Genomic DNA, 9304 nt, shown 5'->3' with positions numbered 1-9304 from the left:
TTCGATACGTGGACATCTGGAAACTCTATTTCCTAGCAAGGAAGTGTCGCATTTACATTCATTTGTAGTGCATGCGAGGTATACATGACACTTCGCAATGTATATTATATCTTATCGTGAAACATTAAAATGAGATGTGATATCGCGTTTTAAGAAGCGTTAGAATTCTATTGCTTCGATACGTAGACATCTGCAAACGCTATTTCGTAGCAAGGAAGTGTCGCATTTACATTCTTTTGAAGCGAATACGAGGTATACATAGCAATCCACAATGAATACTATATCTTATCACGAAACATAGAAATGAAATGCGATATCGCGATTTAAGAAGCATTAGATCTCCATTGCTTCGATACAGAGACATCTACAAACGCTATTTCCTATCAAGGAAGTATCGCATTTACATTCTTTTGAGGTGAATACGATGTAGACATAACACTCCACAATGAATATTATACCTTATCATGAAACATAGAAATGAGATGCGATATCGCGAATTAAGTGGCATTAGAACTCTATTGCTTCGATACGTAGATATCTGGAAACGTTATTTCCTAGAAAGGAAGTGTCGCATTTACATTCATTTAAAGTGTGGACGAGGAATACATAACACTTCGCAATGAATATTATATATTATCATGAGACATAGATATGCGATGCGATGCGATATCGCGTTTTAAGAAGCATTAGAACTCTATTGCTTCGAGACGTAGACATCTGCAAACGCTATTTCCTAGGAAGGAAGTGTGGCATTTACATTCATTTAAAGTGCAGACGTGGAATGCGTAACACTTCGCAATGAATATCGTATATTATCATGAGACATAGAAATGATATGCGATTTCGCGTTTTAAGAAGCATTAGAACTGTATTGCTTCGATACGGAGACATCTGCAATCGCTATTTCCTAGCGAGGAAGAGTAGCATTTACATTCTTTTGTAGTTAATACGTGGTATGCATATCACTGCACAATGAATATTATATCTTATCATGAGACCTAGAAATGAGATGCGATATCGCGTTTTACGAAGCATTAGAACTCTATTATTTCGATACGTAGACATCTGGAAACGCTACTTCCTAGCAAGGAAGTGTCGCAATTACATTCTCTTGAAAGGAATACGAGGTATACATGACACTTCGCAATTAATATTATATCTTATCATGAATCGTAGAAATGAGATGCGTTATGACGATTTAAGAAGCATTATAATTCTATTGGTTCGATACGTAGACATCTGCAAATGATATTTCCTAGCAAGGAAGTGACGCAATATAATTCTTTTGAAGTGAATACGAGGTATTGATAGCACTGCACAATGAATATTATATCTTATCATGAAACATTGAAATGAGATGCGATGTCGCGATATAAGCAGCATCAGAAACCTATTGCTCCGATACGTAGACATCTGCAGACGCTACTTCCTAGCAAGGAAGTGTAGCATTTACATTCTTTTGAAGTGAACACGAGGAATACATGATACTGCGCAATGAATATTATACCTTATCATGAAACATAGAAATGAGTTGCGGTATCGCGATTTAAAAAGCATTAGAACTCTATTGCTTAGAGACGTAGACATCTGCAAACGTTATTTCCTAGCAAGGAAGTGTCGCATTTATATTCTTTTGAAGTGAGTACGAGGTACACATGACACTTCGCAATGAATATTATATCTTATCATGAAACATAGAAATGAGATGCGACATCTCGTTTTAAGGAGCATTTGATCTATATTGTTTCGATACACAGACATCTGCAAACGCTATTTCCTAGCAAGGAAGTGACGCATTATCATTCTTTTGAAGTGAATACGAGGTATACATAACATTGCACAATGAACATTATATCTTATCGTGATACATATAAATGAGAAGCGATATCGCTATTTAAGCGGCATTAGAACACTATTGCTTCGATACCTAGATGTCTGCAAACGCTGCTTCCTAGCAAGGAAGTGTCGCATCTACATTCCTTTGAAGTGAATACGAGGTGTACATGACACTCCGCAATGAATATTATATCTTATCATGAAACATAGAAATGAGATGCGATATAGGGATTTAAGAAGAATTAGAACTCTATTGCATCGATACGCAGACATCTGCAAACGCTACTTCCTAGCATGGAAGTGCCGCATTTACATTCATTTGTTGTGTATGCGAGGTATACATGACAATTGGCAATGAATACTATATCCTATCAAGAAACATAGATATGAGATGCGATATCGCGTTCTAAGTAGCATTAGAACTCTATTGCTACGATACGCAGACATCTGGAAACGCTATTTCCTAGCAAGGATGCGGCGCATTTACCTTCTTTTGAAGAGAGTACGAGGTATACATGACACTTCGCAATGAATATTATATCTTATCACGAAACTTAGAAATGAGATGCGACATCTCGTTTTAAGGAGCATTTGATCTATATTGTTTCGATACACAGACATCTGGAAACGCTATTTCCTAGCAAGGAAGTGTCGCATTTACATTCTTTTGAAGAGAGTACGAGGTATACATGACACTGCACAATGAATATTATATCTTATCATGAAACATAGAAATGAGATGCGATATCGGGAATTAAGAAGCATAAAACTCTATTTCTTCGATACGTAGACATCTGCAAACGCTATTCCCTAGCAAGGAAGTGTCGTATTTACATTCTTTTGGAGAGATTACGAGGTATACATGACACTCCACAATGAACATTATATCTTATCATGAAACATAGAAATGTGATGCGATATCGCGTTTTAAGATGCATTGGAACTCTATTGCTACGATACGTAGACATTGGCAAACGCTATTCCCTAACAAGGAAGTGTCGTATTTACATTCTTTTGAAGAGAATACGAGGTATACATGACACACCACAATGAATATTATATCTTATCATGAAACATAGGATTGAGATGCGACATCGCGATTTAAAAAGCATTAGAACCCTATTGCTGCGAAACGTAGATATCTGGGAACGACAGTTAACAGAAAGCAAGTGTCGCATTTACATTCCTTTGAAGTGAATACGAGGTATACATAACACTCCACAATGAATATTACATCTTATCACAAAACAGAAATGGGATGCGATTTCGCGATTTAAGATGCATTAGAACTCTATTGCTTCGATACGCAGACATCTGCAAACGCTATTTCCTAGCAAGGAAGTGTCGCATTTACAATCATTTGAAGTGTATGCGAGGAACATATAACACTTCGTAATGAATATTATATCTTAACGTGAAACATTGAATTGAAATGCGATATCGCGTTTTAAAAAGCACTAGAACTCTATTCCTTCGATACGTAGACATCTACAAACGCTATTTCCTAGCAAGCAAGTGACGCATTTACATTCATTTGAAGTGTATGCGATGTATAAGTGACAATTCGCAATGAATATTATATCTTATCATAAAACATAGAAATGAGATGCGATATGGCGTTTTAAGAAGCATTAGAACTCTATTGCTTCGATACGTAGACATCTGCAAACGCTACTTTCTAGCAAGCAAGTGTTGCATTTACATTCTATTGTAGTGAATACGAGGTATACATAACACTACACAATGAATATTATATCTTATCATAATACGTAGAAATGAGATGCGATATCGCGTTTTAAGAAGCATTAGAACTCTATTGCTACGATACGTAGACATCTGCAGACGCTATTTCCTAGCAAGGAAGTATCGCATTTACATTCTTTTGAAGTGAATACGAGGTATACATATACATACCCTCCGCAATGAATATTATATCTTATCGTGAAACATAGAAATGAGATGCGATATCGCGATTTAAGAAGCATTAGACCTCTATTGCTACGATACGTAGATATCAGCGAACGCTATTTCCTAGCAAGGAAGTGTCGTATTTACATTCTTTTGGAGAGAATACGAGGTATACATGACACTCCGCAATGAATATTATATCTTATCCTAGTACAGAAATGAGGGGCGATATCTCGTTTTTGGAAACATTAGAACCCTTTTGCTTCGATACTTCGACATCTGCCAACGCTATTTCCTAGGAAAGAAGTGTCGCCTTTTAATTCGCTTGAAGTGTATGCGTGGTATACAAGACTCTTCGCAATGAATATTATATCTTATCATGAAACATAGAAATGAGATGCGATATCGCGTCTTGAGATGATTTAGAACCTTAATGCTACGATACGTAGTCATCTGCAAGCGCTACTTCCTAGCACGGAAGTGTCGCATTTACATTCATTTGTAGTGCATGCGAGGTATACATTACACTTCGCAATGAACATTATATCTTAACATGAAACATTGAATTTAAATGCGATATCGCGTTTTAAAAAGCACTAGAACTCTATTCCTTCGATACGTAGACATTTACAAACGCTATTTCCTAGCAAGGAAGTGACGCATTTACATTCATTTGAAGTGTATGCGAGGTATAAGTGACAATTCGCAATGAATATTTTATCTTACCATGAACATAGAAATGAGATGCGATATCGCTTTTTACGAAGCATTAGAACTCTATTGCTACGATACGTAGGCATCTGGAAACGCTATTCAATAGCAAGTTTGTATCGCATTTACATTACATTGAAGTGAATACGAGGTATACATAACAATCCACAATGAATTTTATACCATATAACGAAACATAGAAATGAAATGCGATATCGCGTTTTAAGAAGCATTAGAACTATATTGCTACGATACATAGACATCTGCAAACGCTATTTCGTAGCAAGGAAGTGTCGCATTTACATTCTTTTGAATCGAATACGAGGTATACATAGCAATCCACAATGAATATTATATCTTATCACGAAACGTACAAATGAGATGCGATATCGCGTTGGGAGAAGCGCTAGAACACTAATGCTACGATATGTAGACATCTGCAAACGCTATTTCCTAGCAAGGAAGTGTCGCATTTACATTCCTTTGAAAGGAATAGGAGGTATACATGACACTTCGTAATAAATATTATATCTTATCATGTAACATAGAAATGAGATGCGATATCGCGATATAAGGGGCATTAGAACTCTATTGCTTCGGTACGTAGACATCTGGAAACGTAATTTCCTAGCAAGGAAGTGTCGCATTTACATTCATTTGAAGTGTATGCTAGGTATACATGACATTTCGCAATGAATATTATATCTTATCATGAAGCATAGATATGAGATGCGATATCGCGATTTATGGGGCATTAGAACTCTATTGCTACGATACGTAGATATCTGGAAACGATATTTCCTAGCAAGGGAGAGTCACATTTACATTCATTTGATGTGAATACGAAGTATACATGACACTTCGCAATGAATATTATATCTTATCATGAAACATGGAAATGAGATGCGATATCGCGATTTAAGAAGCATTAGAACTCTATTGCTTCGATACGTAGACATCTGGAAACGTAATTTCCTAGAATGGAAGTGTCGCATTTACATTCAATTGAAGTGAATACGAGGTATGCATGTCAGTTCACAATGAATATTATACCTCATCATGAAACATAGAAATGAGATGTTAAGGCGCGGTTTAAGAAGCATTAGAACTCTATTGCTTCGACACGTAGACAACTGCAAACGCTATTTCCTAGCAAGGAAGTGTCGCATTTACATTCATTTGATGTGTATGCGAGGTATACATGCCACTTGGCAATGAATATCATATCTTATCATGAAACATAGAAATGATATGCGATATCGCGATTTAAGAAGCATCAGAACTCTATCGCCTCGATACGTAGACTTCTGCAAACGCTATTTCCTCGCACGGAAGTGTCGCATTTACATTCTTTTGAAGTGAATACGAGGTACACATGACACTTCGCAATGAATATTATAACTTATCATTAAACGTAGAAATGAGATGCGATATCGCGTTTTAAGGAGCATTAGGACTCTATTGCTTCGATACGTGGACATCTGGAAACGTTATTTCCAAGCAAGGAAGTGCCGCACTTGCATTCTTTTGAAGTGAATACGATGTATACATGAAACTTCGCAATGAATATTATATCTTATCATGAGACATAGAATAGAGATGAGATATCCCGTTTTTAGAAGCATTGGAACTCTATTGCTACGATACGTAGACATCTGCAGACGCTATTTCCTAGCAAGGAAGTGTCTCATTTACATTCATTTGAAGTGTATGCGTGGTATACATGACAATTCGCTATGAATATTATATCTTAACATGAAACATGGAAATGGGATGCGATATAGCGTTTTGAGAAGCATTAGAACCCTATTGCTTCGATACGTAGACATCTGCAAACGCTATTTTCTAGCAAGGAAGTGTCGCATTTACATTCTTTTGAAGTGAATAGGAGGTATGCATAACACTCCACAATGAATATTATATCTTATCATGAAGCATAGAAATGAAGTGCGATATCGCTTTTTAAGTAGCATTAGAATTCTATTGCTACGATACGTAGACATCTGCGTACGCTATTTCCTAGCAAGGAAGTGTAGCATTACATTATTTTGAAGTGATTACGAGGTATGCATGACACTTCCCAATGAATATTATATCTTATCACGAAACATAGAAATGAGATGCGACATCTTGTTCTGTGAAGCTTTAGAACTCTGTTGCTACGATACGTAGACATCTGCAATCGCTATTTAATAGCAGGGAAGTGTCGCATTTACATTCTATTGAAGTGAATACGAGGTATACATGACACTCCACAACGAATATTATATCTTATCATGAAACATAGAAATGAGATGCGATATGGCGATTTATGAAGCATTGGAACTCTACTGCTTCGATACATAGACATCTGCCGACGCTATTTCCTAGCAAGGAAGTGTCGCATTTACATTCATTTGAAGTGTATGCGAGGTATACAATACACTTCGCAATGAATATTATATTTTATCGTGAAACATAGAAATGAGATGCGATCTTGCGATATAAGAAGCATTAGAAATCTAATGCTACGACACGTAGACATCTGCAAATGCTATTTCCTAGCAAGGAAGTCCCGCATTTACATTCTTTTGAAGTGAATGTGAGGTACACATAACATTGCACAATGAATATTATATCTTATCATGAAACATAGAAATGAGATGCGATATTGCGCTTTCAGAAGCATTAGAACTCTATTGCTACGATACGTAGATATCTGGAAACGCTATTTCCTAACAAGGAAGTGTCGCAATTACATTCTTTTGAAGTGAATACGTGGTATACATAACACTCCACAATGAATATTATATCTTATCACGAGACATAGACATGGGATGCGATATCCCGTCTTAAGAAGCATCAGATCTCTATTGATTCGATACGTAGTCATCTGCAAACGCTATTTCAAAGCAAGGTAGTGTCGCATTTGCATTCTTTTGAAGTGAGTACGAGGTATGCATAATACCCCACAATGAATATTATATCTTATCATGGAACATAGAAATGAGATGCGATATGGCGATTTAAGAAGCTGTAGATCTCTATTGCTTCGATACGTAGACATCTGCAGACGCTATTTCCTAGCAAGGAAAAATCGCAATTACACTCTTTTGAAGCGAATACGAGGTATACATGTCGCTCCATAATGAATATTATATCTTATCACGAAACATAGAAATTAGATGCGATATCGCGTTTTAGGAAGCATTAGAACTCTATTGCTTCGATACGTAAACATTTGCAAGTGATGTATCCTGGCAAGGAAGTGTCGCATTTACATTCACTTGAAGTGTATGCGAGGTATAAGTGACACTTCGCAATGAATATTATATCTCATCATGAAACATAGAAATGAGGAGCGACATCGCGGTTTAAGAAGCATTAGATCTCTATTGCTACGATCGGCAGATGTCTGCTAACGCTATTTCCTAGCAAGGAAGTGTCAGATTTACATTCTTTTGAAGTGAATACGAGGTATACATAACACTCCACAATGAATATTATATCTTATCATGAAACATAGAAATGAGATGCGATACGCCTATTTAAGAAGCATTAGAATTCTACTGCTTCGATACGTAGACATCTGCCAACGCTCTCTCCTAGGAAGTAAGTGGCGCATTTACATTCACTTTAAGTGTATGCGAGGTATACATGACACTTCGCAATGAATATAATATCTCTTCATGAAACATAGAAATGGGATGCGATACCTTGAATTTATGAAGATTTAGAACTCTGCTGCTACGATACGTAGACATCCGGAAACGCTATTTCCAAGCAAGGAAGTGTCTCATTTACATACTTTTTAGGTGAAGACGAGGTATACATAACACTTAGCAGTGACTATTATGTCTTACCATGAAACATAGAAATGAGATGCTATATCGCGTTCTGAGAAGCATTGGAACTCTATTGCTTCGATACGTATACATCTGCAAACGCTATTTCCTAGCAAGGAAGTGCCGCATTGACACCATTTGAAGTGAATACGAGGTATACATAACACTGCACAATGAATATTATATCTTATCATGAGACATAGAAATGAGATGCGATATCGCTATTTAAGAAGCATTAGAACTCCCTTGCTTCGATACGTAGACACCTGCAAACGTTATTTCCTAGCAAGGTGGTGTCGCATTTACATTCTTTTGAGGTGAATATGAGGTATACATAACCCTCCTCAATGAATATTATATCTTATCATGATACATGGAAATGAGATTCGATCTCGCGATATAAGAAGCATTAGAACTTTATTGCTTCGGTACGTAGATATCTGCAAACGCTATTTCCTAGCAAGGAAGTGTCGCATTGACATTGTTTTGAATTGAATACAAGGTATACATGCCACTTCGCAATGAATATTATATCTTATCGTGAAACATAGAAATGAGATGCGGTATCGCGTTTTGAGAAGCATTAGAACTCTATTGCTACGATACGTAGACATCTGCAAGCGCTATTTCCTAGCAAGGAAGTGTCGCATTTACATTCTTTTGAAGTGAACACGAGGTATACATAACACTCCACAATGAATTTTATATTTTATCGTGAAACATGGAATGAGATTCGATCTCGCGATATAAGAAGCATTAGAACTTTATTGCTTCGATACGTAGACGTCTGCAAACGCTATTTCCTAGCAAGGAAGTGTCGCATTGACATTGTTTTGAATTGAATACAAGGTATACATGCCACTTCGCAATGAATATTATATCTTATCGTGAAACATAGAAATGAGATGCGGTATCGCGTTTTGAGAAGCATTCGAACTCTATTGCTACGATACGTAGACATCTGCAAACGCTATTTCCTAGCACGGAAGTGTCGCATTTACATTTTTTGAAGCGACTACGAGGTA

The sequence above is a fragment of the Xylocopa sonorina genome, unplaced genomic scaffold (assembly GCF_050948175.1).
Source record: "Xylocopa sonorina isolate GNS202 unplaced genomic scaffold, iyXylSono1_principal scaffold0048, whole genome shotgun sequence".
Classification (NCBI taxonomy): Eukaryota; Metazoa; Arthropoda; class Insecta; order Hymenoptera; family Apidae; genus Xylocopa; species Xylocopa sonorina.
Note: the sequence above shows the minus strand (reverse complement) of the source record.